This window comes from Mytilus edulis, chromosome 11, assembly GCF_963676685.1.
Source record: "Mytilus edulis chromosome 11, xbMytEdul2.2, whole genome shotgun sequence".
In the NCBI taxonomy this organism is placed as follows: domain Eukaryota; kingdom Metazoa; phylum Mollusca; class Bivalvia; order Mytilida; family Mytilidae; genus Mytilus; species Mytilus edulis.
In genome coordinates this window covers 73,855,827-73,872,831 of record NC_092354.1, presented here as the reverse complement: position 1 = coordinate 73,872,831, position 17,005 = coordinate 73,855,827, and the positions used below count along the sequence as shown (strand labels likewise).

At 32.8% G+C, this 17,005-nt stretch overlaps 1 long non-coding RNA gene across 1 annotated transcript; it reads left to right on the top strand.

The window, feature by feature from the left end:
* The first annotated feature begins 6,422 nt into the window (after positions 1–6,422).
* LOC139496267 (uncharacterized) lies at positions 6,423–10,973 on the top strand. The gene is made up of 3 exons (XR_011657584.1): positions 6,423–6,559; positions 9,990–10,105; positions 10,853–10,973. It is a non-coding gene; the product is annotated as an uncharacterized lncRNA (long non-coding RNA).
* The last annotated feature ends 6,032 nt before the right edge of the window (positions 10,974–17,005 follow it).

Here is a 17,005-nt window from a genome sequence, read left to right as displayed (position 1 = left end):
ATACATAGTTTTCCAAAATATTTAGGACTTGATATTAATTGTTTTTGTTGATGTTTTATTGTTTCGTTGATTTATTTGGGTCAATATCCTTAAATTAATTGTTTTTTCTAGAAACGTTTTTTTCCTATAGCTCAATCCACATCGTAAACTTGGATATCTATGATAGCTCATTTCAAAGCTGTGACATTTTCACATTTGTGGTTAATTTTTGGGGTACGAAGAGGGATTACCTTTTCCGTAAATTTGCAAAACCCGAAAATCCTTCCGTGACGCGGCTCCTCGTGGTAAAAAATCCATATTTTAACACAATAAGTTATCTAAAATTTTATTACTTTGAACACATTTAATAGCTCCATAGACTTTTACACATGTATTGTATGTTCTTCTACTTTCCTAATCACCTCAAATGTTTAAGCTCAGTCATTTGTCAAAAATAGAAACATGTCCAATATCACTACACTGAGATTTTTGGTTTACACACAATTTTTTTTTCATTTCGAGGCGCATTCGGGATATTGAACCATTTGGATGTCCTTTATTATTTTTTGAGGTTGTGTTGATATAGTTTTATTTATATTAGAGGCGAAATAAGTTTACAGTTGTTTATTTTACCTTTCTGTCTCTGTCAGGCGCACCATCATACGATGTAACTTCGGAATTGCTATATACCGGACCTCAATCACACCCTAACTACATGATTTATTTTGGGATTTTAAAGTTAACTCTGTATTACCGGATATATACAATTAATGATCAAAAATGGGAAATTAAATATATACTTTGAAACGTGTATGTACATGACTCCTCTACTAGCTATCCATACTTCTGCTTGCAAAGTTCACAAAAGTTCTCCAAATGGAATTGTTCACAATTTAACGGTTTCAAGATTATTGGCACTCGTATACTGAAGATAACTAAGTTATTTGAAAAAGTAAAGCTCTTCTCTGATGTAGTATATATAGCAATAACCTCTAGATATGCATACAATAAGAAATTGGGATCCGACAAAATCTCAAAAAGATGAAAAGACTGGGATGTCAGTTGAAACTTTAACATAATTTATCCAAGAGACAAAACATTTAAAAAAAGCCATTTTGCGTAGTTCTTTAATTTCAAATTCAGATATATTGACGACTTCTCACTATAATCAACAGGTCCGTCAGTCTGTAATAACATTGCATATGCCACCGTGAGTTTGTGATAAAGGAGACTTCAGAAACCAGGATGTCTGCATTCATATCTTGACATTTTCTTTAATATTGACACTTTACAAAAATCCATGTTTCATGAACAGGGGTGTGTTAACATCAACATGCTTAAAACAGGCCGATGATATCAGAGAGATATTGAAACTCATTAATCGACAATATCACAACGTCATAGCTAAAGTTGGAGAACGAAGTAAAGACAAATAAAATTTTACAAAACACTACATAGAAAACTATCTACTCGAACCTTGTTGAAAACCGGGAGTTATCTCGTGTGCCTCCGGAAGGTGCAGCAGATTCTACTACACATGTGATACCTAAGTCGGTGGGAATTATGAGGAAGAACCGGCGGTTATCTCGTGTGCCCCCGGAAGGTGCAGCAGATTCTGCTCCACATGTGATACCTAAGTCGGTGGGAATTATGAGGAAGAACTGGCAACTGAAATAGACACAAAATAAGTTTTTATGTCGCAATCACGAAAAATGTTACCTTTAAGATTTACCGTGTCTCAACTCTCTAGCAACATTTTTTCGCGGTTTTAGATCTTTAAATACTAAAGTACCAGATCATATTTGAAAATTTGCCACTTATGTCCCATTCCTGTTTATAAGATGTTGATAACTTTGAATTGCTTCGTACGTGATGCATGGTGTTGACGCGACTTATCTGAATTCTTTTTGAAGTTCTTTGAGTTCCACTCGTTTTTGTTTGAAAAAATTGAACATCGGTAAACTACTGTTGCCTCTAATGTTTGTTACGGACTGATTAAATAAAATAGAATCCGGCTCACGTCAAGAAATAGAAGACACGGGTATCAAGTGTTGTGTTTTGTGTGATATTGTTTGTCTGTGGGAGCTTTTCTTTTTTGACCATGTCGTACGCTGTGACTTTATTTTCGTCTTATGAGTTAGGATGTCCCTCTGGTATCTTTCGTCCCTCTGGTATCTTTCGTTTCTCTTGTTAATCGATGTATATATTTTCATATTCTTGCATATATTGTTATAAAAAAAGCTACAACCAAGACAAGGGATTACACACTATAAAAATATATATTCAAGCAAAGGCTGTGCAATGCTTACTTATCAGTCAACCCCTGAAAACTGTACTGGGATTCAAACTTTATTTATTGATTACAAAGACTAATTTACAGAAACAAGTTGTTAACAATCAGCAGTGCGATATCAATGTGAAACCAAGATCAGTTATCAAATTAATTATACAGGCATAAAACTTTGCTCAGTGCTCGGATCACAACAATCATGCTCGAAACATGAAATCCAGCAATTTGATTGGTTGATTTTCGAGTCTGAGTACAAAAATCATGCTCGAAAGTTTTACGGCCGTAGGACAGAACAATCACTACAATCGGAAATATTCCACAGACTACAGTCATGCGAAGGGGCGAGGAGTTACAGCTCACCGACAGTTATAATTACCTGGGATTATTAATAAGATACAATTGTAATTTTAATTTATCAAAGAAAAAACTTGTTGAACAATCACAAAAAGCACTGTATGCATTATACTATAAGTTAAGAAATGTAAACATCCCTTCAGATCTGCAGTTTCGACTATTTGATTGTATGGTCGCTCCAATTTTACTTTATGGGTCGGAAATCTGGGGTCATGAAAATGTTGACATGATTGAAAAGGTGCACTTGAGTTTCCTAAAAAGAGTCCTGAATGTTAGATCAACAACACCAAACTATATGGTCTATGGGGAAACTGGCAGATTTCCATTAGAAATTAATATCAAAACTAAATTACTATGCTTTTGGTCAAGGCTAGTGCAAAGCAGTAGTAACAAATTATCTGGGATCTTGTATCAGTTAATGTATAACTTACATAACTCAGGCCAATACCCATTTAAATGGTTATCTTCCTTGAAACAAATTTTAGATGATACAGGATTTTTTTTTGTCTGGAATGCACAGGGTGATATCAAAAGTTTGGATATTAAAAAAGAAATAAAACAGAGATTGGTTGACCAATTCGGACAGAGCCTATCTGCTGATATGACAAACTCATCTAGAGGTGTGTTTTATGCTTCATACAAAACAATGTTTTGTTTAGAGCCATATTTACTCAATCTTAAAGTGGCAGATCGATACATCTACAGTAAATTTAGATGTTCAAACATCTAAATCCCTATAGAAGTTGGTCGGTGGAAAAATACACCAAGAGAAAATCGTATATGCTGACACTGCGATTCAAATACCATTGGTGACGAATATCATTATTTTTTTGTATGTTCCAATAAACAAATTATGTCTTTAAGAGAAAGGTATATACCTACATATTACATAAAAAATCCTTCCCAATTGAAATTTATTGGTCTATTATCACACTGTAACGTGCCAGTGCTAACCAAAGTGTGCATGTTTCTAAGACATATTGAAAAAATATTTTCATAATTCATAGCATGTTACAATAATTTCTAACCACGTTGCAATAAAGAATTTTGCAAACAAATCAACCAAATATATTTCAGTTTTATTGTATGATATCAATTATTAATCTATTGTGTGACTTTCTTGTAAATGTATAAGTATGTATGTAACTTTTAATGTATAATTGTTATCCTCTTGTAGCACCATACGTGTGCCTAAGTTGTAATAAATTGTCTTGTCTTGGCAAGTGTATACTGTCGATCAGAGATGTTTTTTCATTACTTTTGTTGAGAGATATTTATAGTTGCAAGCAGCAGGACAAACCATTCCTTTCTGGACAGGGTTAATTTGACGTTTGTCTTAGAGTCGCCCCAATAGTACAGCTGTTTTATACCACACAATTTTAGATTGATATCGCCAAAGCGTATTTTAAAATGACAAAATGTTTTGAAGTGTCCAATGATACTGGTTACATTTGGTACACAAACATTTGACCACCCCTCTATTCCAATGCACAACAGGTTTAATATCCGAAGCTTACCATTCATATTTGCATTATTATAGGATTTGTGGTTTAAGAATTCTGACGTGTTCTTTAACCAGTTTGGTATTCCAGATTTGCTAAACCTTCCATGTACGACCATAAGTATTCCAATCAAGGGTCACATTCCTGTAATAATGTTCCCACAATACAAAAATCATTTTAAATCTGAAATACTTATTAAAGTTACAATTGAGAATGGAAATGGGGAATGTGTCAAAGAAACAACAACCCGACAAATAGAACAGACAACAGCAGAAGGTCACCAACAGGTCTGCAATGCAGCGAGAAATTCCCCTACAAGGAGGCGTCCTTCAGCTGGCCCCTAAACAAATATATATACTAGGTTAGTGCTAATGAACGCCATACTAAACTCCAAATTGTACATAAGAAACTAAAATTAAAAATAATACAAGACTAACAAAGGCTAGAGGCTCCTGACTTGGGACAGGCGCAAAAATGCGTCGGGGTTAAACATGTTTATGAGATTTCAACCCTCCCCTATACCTCTAGCCAATGTAGAAAAGTAAACGCATAACAATACGCACATAAAAATTCAGTTCAAGAGATGATAGAAGATGTAACCAAAGAAAATACGTATGTTTAGTGATATGTTAAACTATCCAGAAGAACATTTCTTATCTTCTGTCACTTAGTTTCAGATTGAATAACCGACACTTTCTCAATTTTTATACGAATAATAGGCGGTTCTAACCTTAAAAATGTCTGTTTAAAGTTGTTAGTCTATATTGTAATGATTTATATTCTTATTAATACCTTGTATTGCATACAAAACGTCATGACATTGTTTAAACTAAATTATAAGTCAGTTTTAAAATAATTGTATGTACCGAGTTCGACGTACATGTATAATATGCCTTAAACTCAAGTTTCCACTTTTATTGTGGTATAATAGATAGTTACATTATTAGTCACATGGTGTGTTAGTGACCTAATACGATATATAGGAGGTCAGTAAATTCCATATGGGGTGAGAGCGAAGAAAATAGATTTGACTTTTACAATCATTCAACGGCAAAAATGATATTTAATTTGAATTATATATTTAATTGTGTTTTTCTTTGAAAACAACATGTGAACAATAATCATAAAACTGCACTATATTTTCTGTTGACGACTAAGTTAATATCAAAGTATTTTCGAATCGAATAATATATGATATAGCCATATAATTTAATTTTGGATGTAACGCGTCTTCTGATTGGCTGACGTTATTTTGTTATGAGCCCATAGACATAATTTAGTCATGTGACCGTGACGTCATTAACGTTTTTTCATGGTTTTCTACGGTTTAAAATGGAATTTAGAATTAAATTATAAGAAATGACTGTAATATTTTTTCTGTCTATTCGAAATAACATAAAAAATGTGGTGCACACTGTTAAATAACCCGCTACGCGCGTTATTCAGTGTGCACCAAAATTTTTATGCTATTTCTTCATAGACAGAAAAAAATTTACAGTCATTCCTTAAATAATATTTTTGACGATTAAACTTTTACAATTCCAACTTTGGTCATCGATCGGCCTAAATATAAATACCCGAAAACCTATAGATACAACGGCACATAACATTGTTTCGAATCTGGTTCCTTTTGTATAAGAAACTCTTTGGACAAAGAGTATAACGCTGGTGTTGACGTATATCATTTTTTATATCTCAACACCCATATGGAATTTACTGACCCCATTTATATCGTATTAGGGCACTTACACCATGTAACTAATAATATACTACTTCTTGAATATGTCTGCTACATTTCTCAGTGTTTATTCTACTCAGTATTCTTTGATGTGTCCATCTCTATACCAATATTGCTATATAATTGTCACTGCCAATATACACACGCACATATAAAACTAAACGAACGATAAAAAAATCCCTCCCCCCTCCCCCAAGAAATCGTACAGTGAACGCAACTACAGTCCTTTTACATTAATTCAAGCATATATAATCTGTATGTAACAAAACTGAATTTGTTATGATTTTTCGATTTGTAATTATTGCGGTTAATGAGCCGTCGTGATCATTATTGGCATCAATTGTTTGTTTATCTGTAGACAGCTGGTATTGCTTTATCCTACTGCATTGTGGGGGGATATTGAACTTTATGCGTATTGATGGGACAAATGGTCATCAGATTACAGTAGAATATATCACAATGAGAATCATATTTTATCGTTTCAATAATTTTTATCAATTAAAGGGCACTAAAACTGCTGACAGAGATAAAAATTCGATTTTCAATGAAATGTAACATACAGTGTACTCGTTCATCATTCAACGTTTAACTTCAGTACTGGTTAGTTGGTCTGACAATATCGTTACAACATGGCAAGAGCAATGCTTCTTTTGATAATAGTAATAGTCTGTGTTCAACATGTAACAAGCGGTATATGTAAGTAGTTTGTACAATTAAAAGATTATTGTTTAGTAGAAAAAAATACAGGGACAAAACCTAAAATATGTTTTTTTCATATTTTCCCCAAATAATTGTTAGTGGGTTTTTTTTTCGCTCTTCTCTCGATAATGTAAAATTAACGAATATAGATTGTGCGTAAAAAAATGTAACCATCACCCTTTGCGTACATGTGATTTGTTTTTGCGATATCAATGTGAATATCGTTCCTCTAGCACGAATAATGTATTCAAATCAATAATTTTAATGTGACAAGCTCATTTATCATTCAATGTACAAATTGAAACCCGGGTCCCATTTAGAAATTTTCATCCTTAAATATCACAAAAAATTGCAATTACTATTGCAATACGTTTCAACTACAATATGATAAATATAACATCAGATACAGTAACGCTCTATAGAAACGGAAAACAGGCGCGTAGCTCCCTAGACACGCAGTTGCGTGTACATCGATTCGGCATGCAAAAGAGCAAATGGAAAAATAAAAAAATATAGATTGAATAATAAAGGAAACACCTATGCTGTCACTTTTTTAATTGATGATATATCATTAAATAACGGCATTTTGATTTCAAATTAAAAGTTTTGTTGGAGATTATGACAAACTCTGACAGTAACTTGTATCTTTTACAAGATTTGAATTTGTAATACTCACTCAGTATAAGACATGTAGTTTTGGGGCACATTTTATAGTGTACGGTTCATCAGTTTGGAATGAGATGTACCAATCGGCATTACAATTATCAGAACCCTTCGATATCGTTGAAAATATGCCGAGGCGATGTGGTCGACAGACTACCGGAGCCAATCACCCTGCAAACACGCCAAAACAGTATTGGAAAGTCTCATTATTTTTTGCGTTCATAGACAATAGGATAAGGCAACTGGAGAGTGGAGTCGCGTCAAGTTATCAGAAAATTGCATCTTTGGGCTGTATCTGCTTCGTCGTGTTGTAGGAAATATACCAAACGAACAAATCACAACATTGTCTGAGACATACGAAGCTGACCTGGCATGTAATTTTGACGAATTCAATTGGGAGGTCGCTCGATGGGAAGCAGTCCTTTTGCGCCAATTACTGTTTTTCAGGGGTATCATTTGCGCCAATCTATCTGTACACATATCTATCATAAATATTAATGATTAATATATATATGTCTTAGTTTTGGCTTAAAAAGTATCAGTCAGGGGTTAAAAAATCCACTAGCCCGACGCCCGGGACTAGAACATTTACGCCTCGGGCAATCAAAACGTGTAACCCAATATGCCCGACGGACTAGTAACAAAAAATTCTTGGTGTTTCCAAAATAGATAGCGGAAAATCCCTTCATTCCTATTCTTTCTTAGCCAAACAGATTCAATAACGTCATCTGGGATTCCAAGCATTTCAATTGGTTTGTACAGGTCCTGTTGTACAGTTACATGTTTTAAAAATAGAACACATAACTCAGGATGGCCCAGTATCATATATTGATCGCAATATCTCGTACTTTCAATATCGATCTCCAGTACAGGGGGTACGTTGCTTCTGTCGAGATTTCCAATTAACGGTACCTGGGGTATTACAACAAAATATTTCAAAATATTTTAGAACGGGCACCCCAGGAACTATGTCAGTTTCAAAGCGAAAATCAGTAGATGAAAGAGATACAGTACTAATGAGTTTGAAAATTCATCCAAAAAAAATGCAAAATACGATTGGGAAAAGAGGAAAATAATATGTATAGTGACATGGACAGAAAGATTCCCCTGAGCAAGGTCGGCTGTGGAGCCGGGATGAAAAACCTGAGACCATGTTCTGCGAATATTGCGGGTTCTTTCCCGAGCACGCCGAGTAGTTTAATACAGTGTATAATGTCCCCCTTCAAAACATGACACCCACCCTGTATTATGCAGCAAACTCTGATTTGTAAGGCATTTTTGGGCTAGCAGGTCAGTTTTGATGGGCTAGCAATTCTTCAAACAGGGCTACTAAAATCCTGCTGCCAATAAGTCCTGGGCTAGTTAGCTGTAACAAATTTTTTTAACCCCTGTATAATCATATTTTCGAAGATATTTAACCATGAAGATGAGCATTTGGAGAGAAATGACTTAAAATGCATTAGACAGTCAATGAACAGAGAGAGAATAAACTTATTGCTGTGCTGAATATTAAATAAAGATATCCCAATAGAGAAGAAAATAGAATCTTTTGATGATTATATTTTAGCGACAAATGTTGATGACACAGTGCTTTGTTACCACCATGCGTATGGACTTTATTATTATTAGGAATTATTATGAACTGTTTTATGCATTCCATCCGAAGTCTGTAAATTACAAATAAACGAGGCCACATAAAGCCTAAAAACATCGTTTACAATCAGAGACAACTATGACGGAGTAATGGTGGTCAGTTTCAGAAAAAGAATAGAATTCCTATTGTTGTATATATACATGATCTGATATTATAAATTAATGTTTGTTTTGAATATTGTCTGTGATAGCTCTTGTCAATGGATATATATCTTTTCAGTGGTTGTTCCAAGGAGATCAACATACAGTAAATATAAAAAAAAAGAAGATGTGGTATGATTGCCAATGAAACAACTCTCAACAAGAGACCAAAATGACACAGAAATAAACAAGTATAGGTCACCGTACGGCCGACCTCATTATCGCTATCTCTTTCCCCTTCCGACTTTCTCCCGAGTCAATTCTTAACATTTATGAACTGATCATCAAGTCATACGAGGAGTAAAAAGCTTGCGGCGTAATGAAATTGAATCATTTTATATAGCAACACGGTCCCATCAATTTTACTTAACGGAAATTGGATTGTTTTAATTTGAATCTCGATATTTCTGACTTTGTTTAATTCGACTGAAAGTATTGAGTGACGTACATGTAAACATTTCTTTTCCTGGAGAATTTAGATATTGTATTTATTAAGATACCTATTTTTTCTGTGCTGTATCAAATTAATATATATTCGTATTATGTCTTTCGATATAACAAGATGTGGTTTTAGTGCCAATGAGACAGCTCCCCATCCAGGTTACAATTGGTAAAAAAGTAAACAACAATAGGTTATAGTACGGCCTTCAACACGGAGCGTTGGTTTACAATGAACAGCAAGCTGTAAAAAGCCCCAAAAATGACAAGTGTAAAACATTTCAAACAGGAAAACCAACGGTCTGATCCATATAAAAAAACGACAAACGAGTAACATTTACAATTTTCGAACCACACCAACAAACAACAACCACTGAACAACAGGTTCCTGACTTAGAGAACAAGTGACCACAAATGCAGCGGGTTTAAACGTTTTAATAGGCGCGAACCTTCACCCTAACCTGAAACAGTAGTATAACATTACAACATCGAATGTTTCACATATAATTTATTATTATTGTTATCATTCTAGCTGTTGAGAAGAGAAATGCAGATAAAGACTGTCCCCAGGGTATCATAGACGAGTGTGCTAATAAGGGGTGTAGTTATTTACCAAATGGAATAGAATCATGTGTTTGTTACTGTCCGGTACCTATACCTTAATTATTAGTTTATGTATCCCACTGATTGGAGGGTTCTTTATTTGTTCTCTTTTGCCTTTATTTCTCTATATAGTTTACTTTTTGTCCCTCTTTCTCTATATATTTTACTTTTTGTCCCTCTTTCTCTATATAGTTTACTTTTTGTCCCTCTTTCTCTATATAGTTTACTTTTTGTCCCTCTTTCTCTTTATAGTTTACTTTTTGTTCCTCTTTCTCTTTATAGTTTACTTTTTGTGTGTACTTTTCTCTATTCTGTAAATCCAATTCAAACAATAAGATATAGTCAAAAGTGGCTTATCGATATACTTAGGTCAGGTTTAGAAACTTATGTCAGATGTTCGGACCCCTTGTTTGTTTTCTAAGAGTGTAAATATGTTTCCTCATAACACCAATTTTTCTTTTCATAGAAGACTTCAATTGCCAATAAAAGGTCGTTTGCCAAAATTTAAGCAGATTCTAGATTTCCTTTCTTTCGGTTTGGTTATAATTAATACCAGTGTCAATATAAGGTAAACGTCCGAGTAAGCCTTTTCCAGCTATTAAAAAAAGGAAATGTCTCTTCCGACTTATTATATCAATTCTATATTTTAGACTTCACTGAAGTTATTTTTTAATTTCACCTTAGTACAAGCAAGATACAAAAATGAATAGGATCATATTTTTTTTCGTTTAGTTATTTTTTTATCTTTATACGCGTAATAATTATTTAGATGTCTTTTTTTTTCTTTTCTAGGATAACAAAGGAAAGTGAATATGTTGACACATATGCAGACTGTCTAAACAATACAACCCAATCCAGTCGATGACAAGTGCATGTGATAGTTGCATATAATATATTAAATAGTTTTCATTTCTTCTTTTTTGTTTTGAGTTGGATATTATGAAGGAGATCCTAAATGAATATAAAAAAGATGAATATGTGGTATGATTGCCTAGGAGAAAACTCTTCACAAGAGACCTATTGACACAGAAATTTACAACTATAGTCACAGTACGGCCTTCAATTAACAATAAGCAAAGCCCAAACCGTATAGTCAGCTATGAAGGATGTTTACGTTGTGATTAAATTGAGACTTCATTGAAAGTCATCATCATGATCACTAAGATAAAACATAAAAAAAAAAACATGTTTTACTAGACTGGCACCCTGTTGTCCTTGACAAGTTTCATCATATTACTATATGTTTATTCCAAATACATTCTGAATATTTTAAGGAGTAAACCAATCATATATTTTATTGATTAATGGGTACTGAAACACTGGATGAATTTTTAATTTAAACATATTTATTTATAGTGGATTGGGAAACAAGTTTTGCAACTTATATTAATCCCTTTCCACTTTGTGGGTGCGAGTACTGCCTGGTATAGGCATTAGCCTGCTCTTTTTCGAAATCTACAAGGGTGTCTCTAACGTGCAAGAGATATGTCTCTCTCTTAACATGGGCCAGCCAATTTTTGTCCCCTTCCCACGGACTATCATCGTTTCCTCAAGACCATACTCGCAAATGGTGTCAAGGGAGAGCCGAAATTTGAGTCCCTGAAATTTTCATCCCGGAACGGGAATCGAACCAGAAACCTTTGTGTTAGTAGTCCGATGTCCTAACCACTAATTTTTAATGTGCGGATGACCTGGTGTTATTTTCAGATAATAAAAAGGGGTTACAAACCCAACTTAATATTTTATACCAATATTGTAATGACTGGTGTCTTGAAATAAACACAAAGAAACACAAATTATAATCTTTAATAAAAGTGGGAGACTACTGTCAGATGGATTTAATATAGGTGCAAACAGAATAGAGTGTGTGAAATTCTATAAATACTTAGGATTAGTTCTTACTAATACTGGAAAATTTAATGCAGCTAGAAAAAACCTATATGATAAAGGACTAAAGGCTTCTTTTAAATTTTACAAAAATATTAGGTCATGTTCTCCATAGATCTATTAAGACTTTACTTCATATATTTGATCACACCATCAAACCAATAGCTTTATATGGCTGTGAAATATGGGGTATGTTAAATTTGACTCCAAAAAGAAGAGCCATGCATCTTTTTGAAATCTTCAAAGATTGGGAACCTGATAAATCAAATTTTAAATTTTGCAAGTATGTTCTTGGTGTCTCCAAAAATTGAACAAATATTGGAGATATATCAGACCTAGGTAGATTCCTTTATATATTAACATAGTAATTCAAATGTGTATGTATCGGCACCGCCTTGAAAACTGGCCCACTGAACTCTCAAGTGATGCTTATATTGAAAGATCCTCTGATAAAGCTGTGGCTAATCAATCGTGGTATGCAAACATAAAGTTTTTTTAGTGAAAAACATGATTTAAATTTAGCACTTTGTAAAGAACTCAGTAAAAATAAATTCAAAATGTTACTTAGAAAATGTATCAAAACTGATTTTTTAACATATTGGAGCAATCAAAAAGACAATAAAAAAATATGATCACAGTCAATTGAGCAACTACTTTAAATTTGAACATAATTTCACTTTTGAAGATTACTTCAATATTTGGAACAGAGATAAGAGAGTTATACTAACTAGATTTAGAATAAGCAATCATTGTCTCCGCATAGAGAGAGGCCGTTACGAACGAAAAATTGATGAACATGGAAAAAATATTACACTGCCAAGATCAGAGAGAACATGCCAGTTTTGTTCAATGAACTCGGTTGAAGACGAAGAACATTTGTTATTTAAATGTACCCTTTATAATAAGAAAAGAAAAACCTTTCTGGATGAACTCTTTACAAAATACCCATATAAAATTTATCCCAAATATCCGATAGTAATCTGCTTATTTGGTTCATGTCAAACGATAGCCTTGATTTTAACTCTAAATTATGTGAATTGCTATCTTCATTTTACACATTGAGAAACTTAATATTTGCTTAACTGAAACTTATAAAACTTATCTATAGTCTTCACCAGTTCATTGTCACATTATACTTGAATTGTTGTTTTTTTTCTGGGCAGTAAGAGTTATCCTTCGTTCCATATATACAATGTAGGCAACTGACTCTCCTCATAAAAAAATAGAAATACATTTGTGTCTGTATTTTTATTTGTATTTTATTTTTCATTACATGTTGTACTGTTAAATCAATCATCCTTAATCAGAACGATAGTTGTATGTGTGAGTGTATGCGAGTGGGAGAGAAAGGCTTTTTATTTTTACTTTATGTGATTACATGCTTGTTATGAGCCCTATGATTAGGAAATAAAATATCTTTATCTTTATCTTTATAACATAAATATATTTTTCGTTTTTTACAAGATTTGAAAAGAGAAAGGAAATGCATGCCCGAAATTGTCAGAAAAGTTACCCATTGGTAATTATAACATGTGAGTGAGCTGAGATCACATTTAGTTTTAAAGGGGTTCGTGTTTATCCGGTTTGCTTTAGTTTTAAGGTTTCTGTATGGCCTTTTTTTATTTCCAATTAATGTGTTGTTTACACCGGTAACAGTCTTGTCTTTCCTTTGTCGTGACAAACGTTTTGATTTCAAAATTTTGCTCTCAATCAAGTTTCAGGGTAAAAAAAAAATACATCACCGATGGTGTACGAATTTCCCGGGGAATGTATGAGAATTGGGTAAGAGTCGGCTATCAATCTGCTATAATTGTGTGACACTTAAGTATCAACGTATTCTATAGAGTAACACGAAGATGTCGCATAAAGGGGGGGCAGGATATTTTCCACTGGACGTAAACAGAATTTGTAGAAGTTAATTATATGCACATCCATTTTAACAAACAAGAACCAATCAGTTACTGATTGTGATTTTGTGCGTGACCGTCTGCTTCAAAAGATATTGAAGATATCCAGGAACATCGACCACCAGTATGAATGATTAAAATGATATTGACAATAGTGGCCAAAAAAAAACGAAAAACGGCAAAAGGATAAACAATTATAGTTCACAAAAGCACAACATAGAAAACTAAAGACTGAGCAAAACGAATTTAACAAAACAAAGGGTGATCGTAAATACTTTGGAAGGGTAAGCAGGTCTTTTACAACAATTTATCAAAGTCCAAAGCCCGTAATTTCGGCAAAAATTAACGGAGCAGAACGAAACTTAAACTTGATCTGTAACTCATCATGGTTAACTCACATATCAAATATCGGAAGGCGTTTAGAAAAAAAAGTCCGTATAATGGTTTGTTGCCGAATGACGGAATGACAGACTTGACAGAATGACAGAATGACGGAATGACAGAATGACGGAATGACGGACAAGGGTAAAACTAAATGGTACCGACAACTCCGTTGCGGGGCCATAAAAAAACACGTCATTTAAGTAGCTACCATTTGACTTTAAGGGGTGAATTTGAAAAAAAAGACAGGAGAGGAGATATGAGTGAAAAAAAGGGGGAGACGCATTGTATTTAAAATAATGTTATGCGGGAAAGAGGGGGAAAGCGCAGACTAAGGCAGTTGCCTCCCCTTTCCCGTTGAAGGGTTAAATGCGTTGTTGGTTTCTGTTTTACATATCTGTTTTCTTTATATTAACTACAACAGTTTGGGGGACTGTCGTCTTCGTTCTTTCGAGGCTCCTGGTGAATAAAACAAAGATGTCTATATGTTTTTTTCGAGTCCAACCATACGAGTAAATTAATCAAATACATAAATATGAAATAAAGAGTTTGATTCTTAAAATGAAATTGAATTAACAATTATCAAAATACTTTATTATTTAATTAAAATAGTTTATCATGATATTTATGGTAACTTTAATAAAGAAAGATTTCTGTTATAAACTGTTACATTAAAAAGATTATTAAGGTTACGTTATGTTTTTCATTAAACAAAATTTGTAAGTTTACGAACCTGGTGAATAAAACAAAGATGTCTATATATGTTTATTTCGAGTCCAACCATACGAGTAAATTAATGTTTGATTCCTTAGGGTTTCCTATTTTAAACCCTAAGAACACGTGCTGGTTGGACTTGTTTTATTCACCAATCAAAATGACTTTTAGAATACTTATTTTTATAAAGACAGTTTCTATTGGTTAGATCTCTTTTTATCTAATTTACATTTTTACATAATTTGGGGTTACTATTTTTAATTACTTAATACTTTGTTTTTACGACCATTAGGGAAATCCGATTATTTGGTTAGATAGAATTCTAAGTGAACAATAGAAAAGAATTAGATATATTTGCTAAAGGAAATACTTCTAAGAGTATAAGCTGTCAAACCTTATTTATATCGCTAAGTGTCAAAATAGGAAGAATTTCCCATGATGCATCTAATACTTATATATTAAAAGTTACATAACATTATAAACTTTCTAATTATATCTTTTTATACAAAAAGCTTTATACAAGAATTAGTTATTTTCTACAATTACAAAGAAGATTCACTTAGTTTTATATGAAATATTAAAATTTATTTCTTGTAATATTTGACCTCATTTTACCTTCATTATAATAAGGCAAAATGACAATTTATTTAAAAGAGGGCAAGATAAACTAACAAAAAAGGCAAGACCAGATAGAGTGGAAAATAAATAGGCAGGATAGATATAACAAATAAAAAAGCAGGACAAAATGCAGTCACATTAATTTAACTTAAGTGTAGCCCCACCCCATGAAAGTTTTAAACCATATGGTAGCTTCCTTATATTCTAAAATGCGTTTGACAATTTACTAACATACTCTTTTCTTAAAATATTACCACACAGAATTTATCAATTATTTATTTCCAAAAGATAGAATATGCAAAAATGTTGACGACTTGTGAAATAAAAAAAGGCGTCCCTGACATTTCAACGTGATTTGCCTGACAGACATTGTACTGATATAAAATTGTGCGCACACAATATTTGTTGATGAGTTACTGTCCATCACAGTGTTTCATTATGAAATAGTGCCATTCCCCATAATATTTTCTGAATATAATGTGTCTCTGTAAAAATGTTAACTTTAATTTTCTGTTCTTTCCAATATTTCACAGTGAAAAAGCTACCAATGACTCTATATATTTATCAAATATTGATTCCCTTAGTAATCATACGCCATGAAATTGTAGTCACGTTTTTGGGAATTATTTTTAATATTGATCTTCTTGAAAATATGGGTATACCACTGAAATATATACTGCATCAAATAATTATCATCTATAGTACACAATCATAAAGCACTCACATATTTGTACTTATATATAAAACCGTCAACGTTTAATTCTCCCAATTTTTGACAGTTTTAAATACTTCGGCTGTTTGCTGATCTGTTTTCGGGTTTGTTGGTGTCTCTTTGAAATCAAAGTAACACAAAAAAAACCCAGGCAAACCATCCAGTATAACCATGAAGTAATATATTGACGCAAAACCGTATTCAGACTTTTTTTTTAAATTACTTCATTTTATTCTTCGCAATCTGTTTACATAACCTCTTTAAAGTATATTCTTTTTATCACATATCATTTATTTTTTTACGTCATACTTAATTTTGTCATTTTTATTTTTAAAAGATATGTTTTTTGGGTTTTTTTTTAATTACTTATTTTTTATGATTTGAAATATCCGGATAATTTTAAATATTTTAAACATGTTACTATGTTTTTCAATTTGTATTTGTTAAATAGATATATATTTGTATATAAAGTGTCTCATAAGCCTTTCTAGGCTGGGTATTTGTCTTATTTCATTATTGTGCAATGTATTTTATATAATCTGTATAAAAATCACAGTCGAGCTTTGACTAGTATTGTCGATGAGGTCACAAGTCAATCATGTTGGGGTTTTTTTTATATATATTATTGAGGCTCCTCTTTGAGGTGTCCAATTAATCACATACTCCAAAATTGTTTGCCAATATAATCACTATATCATTTATTATTTTTTAAACCAAATAATAAAA